Raw genomic sequence first — 13,444 nt, forward strand, 5'->3', positions numbered from 1 at the left:
AAAGAAAAACGCAGGCATGTGTGTACTGACTGCTGAGTGATGGTATTAAAGATTCCGTATCGCCAGAGTGCATTTCTTCTCAGGCAGATATTCCACTATACCACGTAACTTACCGTATAATATAGAATATAAACAGATAGGGATGCAATACCACAAGCGCATATATATATTGCAACCAGTGTGATAAACTAATGAATCATACGTACTCCGCATTACACCATTCCATTTCCACCCCCAATACAATGGGACATTTTGATTTCATGCAATTCTGCAGCTGCTTTTCTCATGTTCATTCGGTCAGCAGGGGCCTCGCAAGTGCAAGAAAGTGCCACTTTCACCAGGGCCACCAAGCACCGGAGGACTCTGTTTTCGTCTCCCGGATTCGCTCCTCGAGCATACTCCTGATATCCTTTTAGTAAATGAGAATCGACTATTCCAAGTATCTGATCAGGAAAGCTTGTCTTGCAGAAGCTGGTGATGCTGAGTCCATTGCAGAAGAGAGGATCAGTTGGCCTTTTCCCTGTCAACATCTCCATCATGACAACCCCAAAGCTGTACACGTCTCCACAAGTTGATAGGTAATTGCCTCCGGTATACTCTGAACATCAATACGAGAAAAAAAAGGCACAGTTTAGTATGACATAGTTGATCTAAATGACTGCGTCTTTATATTGTTATCACAAAAAAAAAGTTACAGCTTTATGTCTTTTGTTACCTGGAGCAATGTACCCAATTGTCCCCTTTAGATTTATTGTGCCAGTTGATGTCGAATCTCTGATGACTGCCGGTGATCTGGATTCAAGGTAGAACCTTGCGATGCCGAAGTCTGCTAAATAAGCAGCCATATCGTCATCAAGAAGAATATTGCTGGGCTTCAAATCACAGTGAATAATGGGAGTCTCACAATCATGATGTATATATTGTAGTGCATCAGCTATATCAACAATTATTTTCAATCTTTGTGATAGATCCAGGTTACTCACAGGGTTTCCATCGCCAGGTGGGTGCAACCAGGTATCCAGACTGCCATTGGGCATAAACCTGTAGACTAGAGCTTTGAAATCGTTTCCCATGTTATCGATCATTGAGCATGCGGTTAGAATTGGAACAAGGTTGCGGTGCCGGATATTTCTCAGAGCTTGGCATTCTGATACGAAACTCCTATCAGTCCCTTCCATGGCAAGGTCGAAAACCTTCACAGGCACAGCCATGGGTTCCGGAGTTATTAGCCTACCTTTGTACACTGAACCATGGCTTCCTCTCCCAACCAAGTTACACTCTGCGAAGTTCTCTGTGGCTTGAGCAAGATCCTTGTAAGAAACTTTAGGAAATTGCTTACCTAAAAAAGATGGCGACAACCGTGCTCTTGCTATTGGCACCATCTTTCTTGAGATGATAAAATATATTACCAATGTGAGGGACACATTACCTATTATGGGGATCGATATTCTTAAAAAATAGTGTCGCCATCCAACTCTTTTCTGTGTATGGTTGAGGCATGGAGTGTAAGACATAATCAGTTGCTGACCTCTCACTCTTTGTTTGCTGCACAATAGATTCAGCAATAGATCATTCTCTGCTGTCCTAGTTGCTGTAGCAGTAGGGCAATAGACCACCACTGGTACATTAGTTGGTAGCTAATACATCAGTCATGTCTTGGTAGTGAGCTGAGGTAGGAATTGTTCTGCTAGTACTAGGAGTAGTTCGGGCTGTACTCAGCCATGCACATGTGTACCTTATAGTTGGTACATGAGTTGTATATACTCTACCTCTATGCAATGAAAACAGGCAGTTCAATTGCCACAAACCAAAAGAGCAGAGTGCTGGCCAACGCTGGTGCTTATGCTGTGTGTGTGTCTGTGCTCACTCCTTCTACCTCTAGCCATAGTGAGTGAGTGTGTGTGCTGGTAAGCTTACTGCTTACCTGTGCAGGGCAGTGAGGGACCAACAAGTGGCATCGGAGCCGTACAGGTTCACCTGCATCGCCGGACTAATCGCCGGCGATGGCACCTGGCTCGGAGACGGGTGACAACAGTGGAGCTGCGGGAGGCGGCAGTGCTACTAGGGCTGCCCAGCCACGATAGGAGGTCGTTGTGCGCATGGTGTGGGAGGTCAGCGGCACTACTTGGCCACAGCTGACTCGCACCAACTATGGCAAGTGGGCGGTGACCATGAAAGTCAAGCTCAGAGCCCGACAGCTCTGGAACATCATCGACAAGGACAACGATGTAGAAGAAGATGACATGTCAGCGCTTAAAGGCCATCCTCACTGCTGTGCCTGCGGAGTACCGAGAGCTGTTAGGGGCGAAGAAGTCTACTAAGGAGGTGTGGGAGGCCATTGCAGCGATGCGCATCGGCTCTGATCGCGCAAAGAAGGCGACGACCCAGCTGCTGAAGCAGGAGTATGCCAACCTCAAGTTCAAGGATGGTGAGTCGGTGGAGGACTTCTCCCTCCGCCTACAATCGCTCATCAGCAAACTGGGGAGCCACAGTGTCACCATCGACGAAGAAGAGGCGGTCTCCAATTACCTCCACTCCATGCTAGTGAAGTACATCCAGATCACTCTCTCCATAGAGACGATGTTGGACCTGTCCACCCTCACCATTGAGGATGTGACAGGCCATCTGCGGGCGGTGGACAAGCGCATGGAGCAGCCCACAACAATGACAGACAGCGGCAAGCTGCTGCTGACAGAGGAGTGAGCTACCCGGATGAAGGAGAAGAAGTCCGAAGAAGCATCCTCCAGCCACGGTGGCGATGGCAAGCGCCGTAGCAAGGCTTCTTCGGAGAAGAAGAAGAAGAAGAAGAAGGTCAACCCCAAAGCCTGCCGGCGCTGCGGGAAGACAGGCCATTGGGTAAAGGAGTGCCCAAATCGCAAGCAGGAGAAGAAGGTTGAGGCTCATTTGGCGCAGGCTGATGATGATGATGATGAGGCCACTCTCCTGATGGCGATATTTTGTGCACTACACGACGTTGAGGCCAATGAGAAAGGAGAGGTGATGGTGGTGGAGGACCATGGGAAGGCTCTGAAGGCTGTCAACCTCGACAAACCGTGCGCCCAAGTCCACCTCGGACGTGTGGGCGGCGAGCAGCAGCAGCGGTGGAACCTAGACTCCGGCACCAGCAACCACATGACGGGCTCCAAGGTAGCTTTCTCCGAGCTCGACGGCAACGTGACCGACACGGTGAAGTTTGGTGATGGCTCAAGGGTGATGATCCAAGGGTGCGGCACCATTATCTTTAGGTGCCTGAACGGCGAGCACCACGCGCTGATGGATGTATTTTACATCCTGCAGCTGCGTTCAAGCATCATTAGCATTGGCCAGCTGGATGAGCGCGGCAGCGAGGTGCTGATCAAGGACGGTGTCCTTAGGATCAGGGACCGGGAGCAGCGGCTTCTTGCCAAGATGAAGAGGTCCCAGAACCGGCTGTACCTACTCGACTTGAAGGTGGAGAAGCCCATCTGCTTGGCTATGCAATGCACGAAGGAGTCGTGGCTGTGGCACGCCCGCTATGGCCATCTCAGCTTCGACGCCCTCGACAAGCTGGAAAAGATGGTCTGGGCGCTGCCTCACATCGAGCACACAGGCGAGCTGTGTGACAGCTGCCTGGCCGAGAAGCAAAGAAGGTTGTCGTTCCTGAAGATGGCGATGTACCATGCGGCAGAGGCCCTCGAGCTGGTCCATGGTGACCTCTGCGGGCCGATCACGCCAGCGACGCACAGCAGGCGCAAGTACTTCATCTTGCTGGTGGATGACTGTAGCCGGTTCATGTGGCTGCAGCTTCTGACCAGCAAGACCGAGGCAGCAGAAGCGGTCAAGAAGTTCAAGGCGCGCGCGGAGGCGGAGAATGGCAAGAAGCTACGCGTGCTGCGGACTGATCACGGCGGTGAATTTACCTCTATAGAGTTTGCAGCGTACTGTGCGTATCAAGGTGTGGTACGCCACCACACCGTGTCGTACACGCCGCAGCAGAATGGCGTGGTGGAGAGGCGTAACCAGACAGTGGTCGGCATGGCGAGGTCAATAATGAAGGCTAAGAAGATGCTGAGGGAGTTCTAGGGAGAGGCGGTGACCATGATGGTGTTCATCCTCAACCATGCACCTACCAAGGCCCTGAAGGGCAAGACGCCGTTCGAGGCTTGGCATGGACGCAAGCCGAATGTGTCCTTCCTCAGGAAATTTGGCTACGTTGGCCATGTCAAGAACACAAAGCTCCACCTCGACAAGGTGGAGGACAGAAGCACGCCCATGGTGCTGTTGGGCTATGAGGAGGGCAGCAAGGCCTATCGGCTCTATGATCCCAAGGGAGGCAGGGTGGTGGTCTCTAGGGATGTAGTGTTCGACGAGATGGCTGCTTGGGATTGGGAGGATCAAGGTGACGGGGAAGCTACTGGTGTCAGCAGCACATATGCTGTCGAGCACTTGGTGATCCAAGGAGGAGGAGGAGATATGGAGCTAGAGAGCATGTTGCTGGAGAACAGGCTGCTGCTGGAGAGCAGTCTCCACCAGCAACAGCGCATTCACCTCCACCACTGTCCCCTACGACAGTAGCACAGGGGACACCCCCACTGGAGTTCGCATCACCACCCACCGACATCGACGAGTTCGTGGATGCTTTCCATGATGACGAGGAGGTTTGGTTCAGGTGGGTGGACAACCTTGTCGGCGAAGGGGGAGATCCTGGGCTGGCTAGCCGGCTTCTGGATGACCCAGAACTACTCCTTGTCAGCGCAGAGCAGCCGCCGCCGTTCACAGTGGCTCAAAGCGACGCTAATTAGCGTCAGGCGATGTTGGAGGAGATGAGGGCGATCGAGGACAATGGGACATGGGAGCTGGTGGATCCACCGATGGGCTACAGGCCGATTGGGTTGAAGTGGGTCTACAAGGTGAAGCGGGACGAGTGCGGGCGGAGGACATTGACGGCTTTAAGCGCGAGATGGCTGCTCGTTTCAAAATGAGCGATCTTTGCATGCTCTCCTACTACCTCGGCATTGAGGTGAGGCAGGGGAAGGAGCACATCTCCCTGGGCCAGCGCGCCTATTAGGAGAAGCTGTTGGAGCGCAGCGGCATGGCGGAGTGCAAGTCGTGTGCAACTCCAATGGAGGAGCCACTGAAGCTGTCCAAGCACAGCATGGTGGTGAAGGTGGACACGACGTGCTACCAGAGTGTGGGCGGAGGACATTGATGGCTTCAAGCACGAGATGGCTGCTCGTTTTAAAATGAGTGATCTCGGCGCGCTCTCCTACTACTTCGGCATTGAGGTGAGGCAGGGGAAGGAGTACATCTCCCTAGGCCAGCGCGCCTATGCGGAGAAGCTGCTGGAGCACAGCGGCATGGCGGAGTGCAAGCCGTGCGCAACTCCAATGGAGGAGCGGTTGAAGCTGTCCAAGCACAACATGGCAGCGAAGGTGGACGCGATGCGCAACCGAAGCATCATCGGCGGGCTGCGCTACCTCACGCATACTCGGCCGAACATCGCGTTCGCGGTCGGGTATGTTAGTCAGTTCATGGAGGAACCGCATGAGGATCACTGGACGACGGTGAAAAGGCTGCTGCGCTACGTCAAGGGGACGCTCGATCAAGCGATTATCTTCCCCAAGAGTGGCGGCAAGGGTGGGTTGTGGCTCACGGTCTTCAGTGAGGCACCCCAAGGCAAAGGAAGGTGAGTCGGAGCCCACTATTTTCAGCGACGCAGACATGGCGGGCGACATCGACGGGCAATGGAGCACCTCTGGTGTGCTTGTCTTCCTTGGAGCAGCCCCCAATGCCTAGCAATCGCTGAAGCAGAAGATTATGGCGCTGTCGACGTGTGAGGCGGAGTACGTCGCAGCGGCCATGGCAGCGTGCTAGGCTGTTTAGTTGCGCTGGCTACTGGGCAAGCTGACCGGCGAGGAAGCTCACCCGCCAGCTTTGATGGTGGACAATCCGCCCGCCATCGCCCTCGCGAAGAATCCTATCCTCCACGACCAGAGCAAGCACATCACATCAAGTTCCACTTCCTCTGGGACTGCGTCGATGGAGGGCATATCGTCATCGAGTTTGTCGAGACCGGCAGACAGCTCGCTGACATCCTCACCAAGTCACTCGGGCGTCTGCGGTTCATGGAGCTGAGGAAGATGATTAGCATGGATGAGGTCAAGGTTTTGGGTTAGCAGCAGGATTAGGGAAAGAATTGTAAGACATAATTTGCTGCTGACCTCTCACTCTTTGTTTGCTGCACAACAGATTTGGCAATAGGTCATTCTCTGTTGTCCTAATTGCTGTAGCAGTAGGGCAATAGGCCACCACTGGTACATTAGTCGGTAGCTAATACATCAACATCAGCCATGTCTTAGTAGTGGGCTAAGATAGAAATTGTACTGCTAGTACTAGGAGTAGTTGGGGCTGTACTCAGCCATACTCATGTGTACCTTATAGTTGGTACATGAGTTGTATATACTCTACCTCTATGCAATGAAAGCAGAGCTCTGGCCAACGCTGGTGCTTGTGCTATGTATGTGTCTGTGCTCACCCCTTCTTCTACCTCTAGCCATAGTGAGTGAGTATGTGTGCTGGTAAGCTTACCTGTGCAGCTTACCTGTGCAGGGCAGTGAGGGACCAACATGGAGGCATATGCAGTTCTAGTACACCACCACAAAGCTGCCAATTGTCTTCAAGTGAAATGGCTGTAGTGTTTGTAAATACCCCTTCTGTTGGCACTTCACCGTCAAGGTGATTGTGTGACAGATCTGATTGTGGAAGAAGCTGTAGTTTGCTTAGAGAAATTGGGATCGAGCCTGAGAAATTGTTGTGAGAAAGGTTGAGCATTGTCAAACTGCCAAGTTGACCTAAAAATGCAGGGATTCTTCCAGAGAGAGTTTGAGTCCATTATGACAGTTAGTAATTGCTGGCAAGTGCCCAGAGAAGGTGGAATTTCCCCAGTAAGCTTGTTGGATGAAAGATCCAGATAGTTGAGCTGTTGAAGATTACCAACATAAGGTATCTGGCCTTACAGATTGTTGTGGGATAATGAACACTGAACAACTGTGGCTGCAATGGGATCTTTTGGTATATTGCCTTCGAGGTTGTTGTGACCGAGGTATAAATCTGAGAGCTGTTGAAGTTTTCCTAAACTTGACGGTATGGGACCATGGAAATTGTTAGCTTCTAGAATCAGATCTGACAGCTTTGAAAAATTACCAATGAAATTTGGAATGTAAAGGTATAAACCTTGTAAATTAACCATATTTCCAATCCATCCATTAATAGGACCTGTAAAACTGTTTCTCGATAGGTCTAATAAAGTTAGCTTATGAAGGTTTCCTAGGCTTGATGGGACAAATCCATATAGCATGTTGGCTGCAAGCGTGAGGCGGTCAAGATTAGTGGAAATGTTACCAACAGAATACGGCAGTACTCCCTGTAGCTGATTTGCAGTGAGTTGAAGCAGCTCAAGAAGAGTGCAGTTCGACAATGCATCTAGAAATTCCCAGCCTTGGCTATCTTCTGCTTCAAGATTGTTATGATTGAGAGCTAGCCTTCCGAGCTTCCGAAGTTTACCAAGAGAACGAGGGATTTTGCCTGTAAAGCCATAGTTAAACCCCAATCCTATATCCTGCAGCTCTGATGCGTTGCCTAGTGATTCCGGGATGTGACCTCCCAGCATGTTGGCACCCAAGTAAAGGAATCGGAGGTTAGGGACAAAATTCCCGATTTTGTATGGCAATGGACCATGTAGCATATTCCCTGCCATGGCCAATTGTTGTAGCGAAGAGAGATTGAGGAGTGCTTCTGGGATTCTACCCGACAGCCTATTGACACCAAGCGACAAGTCCGACATATTGGATAACTTGCCAAGCTCCTTGGGAATGCTTCCATGGAACTGGTTAGAATCAAGAAAGACCTGCTCTAAGGTTGTGATGTTACCTAGGTCAGGTGGGATGGTCCCTGAGAGGTTGTTAGAGCGAAGAACCAAATTTAATAGTTTGGACAGGATGGCTAGTTTCTTGGGGATCTCTCCCACCAGCAAGTTTCCTTGAAGGTCTAGCACCAGCAAGCTGGAACAATTTGTGACTGCATCCGGAATGTTTCCCTGTAACGAGTTCTTACCCAGCTCAAGAAGCTTGAGCTTCTGCAGATAGCCGAGATGAGGAGGTATGTGGCCAGAGAACATGTTCATGGAGAGGTCAAGAGAAATGAGGTATGACAGGTTCCCTAGGGAAGGAGAAATATGATCATCCAAAACCTGCCCGGACAGGTTCAGCATCGCTACGCGCTCTGGACGTGTCTGGCTACACACCACTCCCTCCCAGCTGCAGAAGTGGATGGTGGTGTTCCATGAGCTCAACGCCCCTTTTGGATCGTTAATGATTGCGCGCTTGAAGTCAAGGAGGGAGATGAAATCAGTGTCATTCCTGTTGAGGGTCTTGCAGTTGATGGTTCCAGCTCCACAGGAAAATAGCAATATTATTGTGGCCCATGGCATGAGCATGCCAAATTTCATGTGTTGCTTAGCAGCCATAATTACAGTCTTTGTGATTAACTACATAAATAAGAACATCAACAAATTACATATGCATTAGCTAGGCTCGCTTTTGCATGAAGAAAAACTAAGATAAAGAAATACAAGACAAAAAATAAAAACCAAGATTTGGAGTGTACCAAGTGCCTGCTCATGACGCCAGACTGGAGTCCTGTCTCAAATAGAAGGCTTAGTAACAAGTGAGATCAAAATAACCCAAAGAAAGTCTAAGATATGCAGACAATCGAGAAAAAGACGAAGTGTACAGCCATGCAGCTACACTCACAGGGCTTCTCTGAGAAACTTTGGAGGAACACAGCAGCACCGGGCCTTCTCTTATACTGGATGTGAGTTGCACTTGCACAATTTAATAGGTGTAAACAAAGTGTTGAAGGGCATTACATCAGGACATTTCATGTCATGCTTTATTGACATTTTCTTACTGTTATTCGATCAGCATCCTTTTCAAATTTACTGAAAAAGTTACAAACCAAACCCGAAACTGTGAACTTTGGTCAAAGTTTTGGGTCAACGAATGGGCATTTATTTACCATTAATTATGATGAGGAAGCAGGTCAGCTACTGTGTTAGACAGCAGCCTGCATGGGAGGATTTGTTTACCCCTCAAAGACAAATGGCATGCGTATCTGTCGGTGCGGGACCCACAGGATACCCCGCAATAAAGAGAGAAGATCTAGTCTAACTAGGATTCTTTCCATGTAATCTTAGTAGTAATATTATTCTGTAATCCTACTAGAAACTCTCATTGTAAACCGACTAGGATTCTGACCTCCTGACTATATAAAGGAGGGCAGGGTTCCTAGAGAAGGGACTTAGACTTTTACAACATAACACTTCACAATCAATCCAACGCAAAGGCTAACGCCGACTAGACGTAGGACTATTACTCGATCAAAGATCGAGGGTCCGAACCAGGATAAATCGACTGTCTCTTGCGTTAACCGTCGAGTTCCGCATACGCTGAAGCTCGAACATACTGCCCCGGGTACCCCCGTGGCAGGCTATCGGTGGTCAAACATTGACAGCTGGCGTGCCAGGTAGGGGCTTTCGGCGACTTTGCATCCGAGAGCTCGATGGACCTCGACAACATGATCTTCTCGACGGGATCAACCTTCATCTTCGGCTCATGGATCTACGAGGCGGACGACAATGGCAAGCTCCAAAGCCGTCTCCTCAAAAATTCGGATCACCATGAAGACCATTCTATTTCGATAACTACGACAGATCAACTTGCTGGAAGATTCGCGCAGCTCGCGATGTCTGATCCAACTCAGATTTCGTGGCTTCACGCATCCGATTCAAACTTAGTTTCCGCTTCCGAGATGGAGTCTTATCCGAGTTCTTTCGGAAAACCGAGTTCTTTTCCGACAAGGTTCCGGAACAAGACATCAACCTATCAAGAATACAACTCGGAGTACACTCAGAGTACTTTAAAGAAGTCGGGTCCTCTTCCGTTCGGACTCCACAACATGGCAACATCTTATCAGACACGGCCCGAAGAATCCACCAATCTGGTGCTTAGAATGCCACTAAAAGGAGCCCAGGAAGGTCTCGTCTTAACTATAACATCTCAAGACTGCATCGTCCACTGGCCAGGTTCCGTTCCTAAGGATAGCGGCACCCAACTAGTCGACAATGCGACAACAATAATTCTACCCTACCAAGAAGGAGACTCGATCTGCGACCTAGAAGCCTCTACTGAAGTTATCAACAACTCTGACAGTACAAAAACCAACACCGATGACAGAACAACTCACGCTCGAGAAGTATTCATGATTCGCCGTCCTCGATCACCATTGGTCCCCCCAGAAGCGCCCGACGTCAGGTCTTCAGATGAATCTGAGTCCAACATATCACCATTTACCTAGGGGCACGATGGTGAGACCGAGAGTTAGAGGCAAGCCAGAGAGAGAAAGAACAAATTGAAACAAGGACGTCAACGCCGTGCTAAGCAGCGCAAGGAAGCTTGGATCAGATATGAGTCAGACCTAGCCGAGTACAATAGAAGAAAATCAGAGCGAGAGGTCGAAGAAGGACGAGTGGCGAATACACCCTACGATAAGATCCGAGAAGCACTAGAAGAACTCAGGGCGACTTCACATCCTAGTGAAAAACAAGAACAGCTCCGGGACTTCCTCCGATCAACAGTCCTAAGAACGCACGACGGAAGGGCCCGCTCAAGACTACCTGACAGGTCAACATCTCAAGAGCAGGAAGATCAAAATCAAAGGAAGTCCACTTTCGAGAGACTTGGACCAAGTGGAAGTCACAACAAAGAAAGCAGAAGAAACCATAGTCAAAACGACCGAGTCGAACAACCAAGAAAGGCCAGAAGCAAAGCACCTACTCGGATAGCCACGCAAAACTACTCTCACCAAGACAACAGTTGACAAGAAGGGGGCACTGAATCATAATACATAGAAGCCAGAACGCACGATAGATTCCCCTGTTTTGCAAACAGACTTGCTTCAATACGACTGCCTCACAAGTTCAAGCCGTCCAACCACTCCAAGTATAATGGCAAGACCGAACCAAAGCAATGGCTCAGGATTTACTCACAATCGATTGAATTGGCCGGAGGAGGCAATGACATCAAGACCTTGTTCTTTCCCATGGCCCTAGAAACCATGCCACTTCAATGGTTTGACAAATTGAATCCAGGATCAATCAGAAATTGGGAGGACTTGCAAAGAGCTTTCTGCGAAAATTTTGCGGGTATCATTACACACCCAATCACCCACGCAGAGTTAAAAGGACTCAAGCAGAAAGGAGGTGAAAGTCTCAAAAATTACTATCGACGATTTGGCGAACTACGAGCTCAAGTACATGACATCACCCAACGAGAAGTAATTGAAGCTTTCTCTCACGGAATCATGGCTAGGTGGCAATTTCAAGACTTCTGCAAAGAAAACCTAAGAAACAATGAAGAATTCAGACGAACAGTAGAAAAGATGATTACTGCAGAAGAAAAGACACGAGAAAGATTCCTAGATAGAAACAATCGAGACAACCCGGACAAGCAAAATCATCGAAACAACAGACAACAGGAAAGAAAACGTGGACCAGACAACACCGTAGCAGTGACTGACAAATCAAGGAAGTTTTCCAAGCCCAGAAGGTATGACGACATTGAAACATGCGTTGCATCTTGCACCCCAAAGGAAATCACACCATCGGAGATTGCTACACCTTCAAAGATCGATACACAAGAAAAGATAGTAAGGAGAATACCAAAGAAGGTAATCAGAAAAAAGAAGAAGACAACCACGAAGACAAGGGATTCCAAAAATCCAAGGGGACTGTAGCAGTAATCTTTGCTAGGGTTCCAGATTCCAGAAGCAAACATCAAGAAAAGCTAGCGTTATGAACCATCATGGCAGCAGAACCGGCTACACCAAGATATCTCAATTGGTCACAGTATCCAATCCAATTTTCAAGAGAAGACCAATGGACTAGCTTAGGAAACGCATGCCATTACCCATTGGTTCTAGATCCAACTATTGCCGGTATGACTGTCACGAAAGTACTAATCGACGGGGGAGCCAGACTCAACATCATTTTTTCAGAAACTTTAAGGAAGATGGGACTACAACTCACCGGGATGATTACACCAACAAGCACACCTTTTTATGGCATAGTACCCGGCAAGGTAGCAATGCCACTTGGACAAATCACTCTATCGGTTACTTTTGGGACTCCCTCGAACTACTGTACAGAGTTCATCAAGTTTAAAGTTGCGAACTTCGATTCATCATATCACGCAATCCTCGGGCGCCCAGCACTAGCAAAATTCATGGCGATACCGCATTATCCATACCTGTTGCTTAAGATGCTAGAGCCTAACGGTGTCCTTTCTCTTCGAAGTGATTTGAAGCGCACTTTTGACTGCGATGTTCAGGCAATCCAAATTGCAGCAAAAGCACAGGCCACCGATGGAAGAAAAGAAATAGTCACTATTGCAGCAGAAATGAGCCCAGAAGAGCTAGAGATATCGGCTAAAAACCTACATCCTAGCACCACCAAAAGAAGCCGACGTCAAGCAAATCGACCTGGGCGCCGGTGATCCCTCCAAAACGGCAACCATCAGCACCCACCTCTCGGCAAAATAGGAACTCACACTCACCAATTTTCTTCGGGACAACAAAGATATCTTCGCTTGGAAGCCGGCCGACATGCCAGGGGTCCCAAGAGGGTTGGCTGAGCACAGAATTGATATCAATGAAGGCTCCAAGCCTGTGAAGCAACGACTACGACAATTCTCACCCAACAGAAGGCAGCAATTAAAAAAGAAATCACAAAACTAATGGCAGCCGGATTCATCAGAGAAATCCTCCATCCAGATTGGCTAGCAAACCCAGTCCTAGTACAGAAAAAGAATACGGATGAGTGGCGCATGTGTGTCGACTACACAGATCTCAACAAACACTACCCGAAAGATCCGTTCGGACTACCACACATTGATCAGATAGTTGATTCAACAGCAGGATCCGTCCTATTATCCTTCCTTGATTGCTATTCAGGATATCACCAGATCGCATTAAAGGAATAAGACCAGAGCAAGACATCTTTCATCACTCCATTTGGTGCCTACTGCTACAAAACCATATCATTTGGACTCAAGAATGCTGGTGCCACTTACCAAAGAGCTATCCAAACGTGCCTTGGTGATCAGATCGGCGAAATCGTAGAGGCATATGTGGATGACGTAGTAGTAAAGACAAAGAACCCGGATACACTCATTGAAGACTTAAAGCAAACCTCGAAAACCTGAAAAGATGGAGGTGAAAATTGAACCCAAACAAGTGTGTATTCGGAGTTCCTTCAAGACAACTACTCGGATTCTTGTTCAGTCATCGCGGAATCGAAGCAAGCAAGAAGCAAATTCGAGCCATAACAGAGATGGGCCCTCCTCGAAGTGTC

At 48.9% G+C, this 13,444-nt stretch overlaps 1 pseudogene; it reads right to left on the minus strand.

Annotated features, from left to right (window-relative positions):
- Nucleotides 1-212: 212 nt before the first annotated feature.
- On the minus strand, nucleotides 213-8,498 carry LOC136488069 (probable LRR receptor-like serine/threonine-protein kinase At3g47570; annotated as a pseudogene).
- Between the last annotated feature and the right edge of the window lie 4,946 nt (nucleotides 8,499-13,444).

Source organism: Miscanthus floridulus, chromosome 10 (genome assembly GCF_019320115.1).
Source record: "Miscanthus floridulus cultivar M001 chromosome 10, ASM1932011v1, whole genome shotgun sequence".
NCBI classification, from domain to species: domain Eukaryota; kingdom Viridiplantae; phylum Streptophyta; class Magnoliopsida; order Poales; family Poaceae; genus Miscanthus; species Miscanthus floridulus.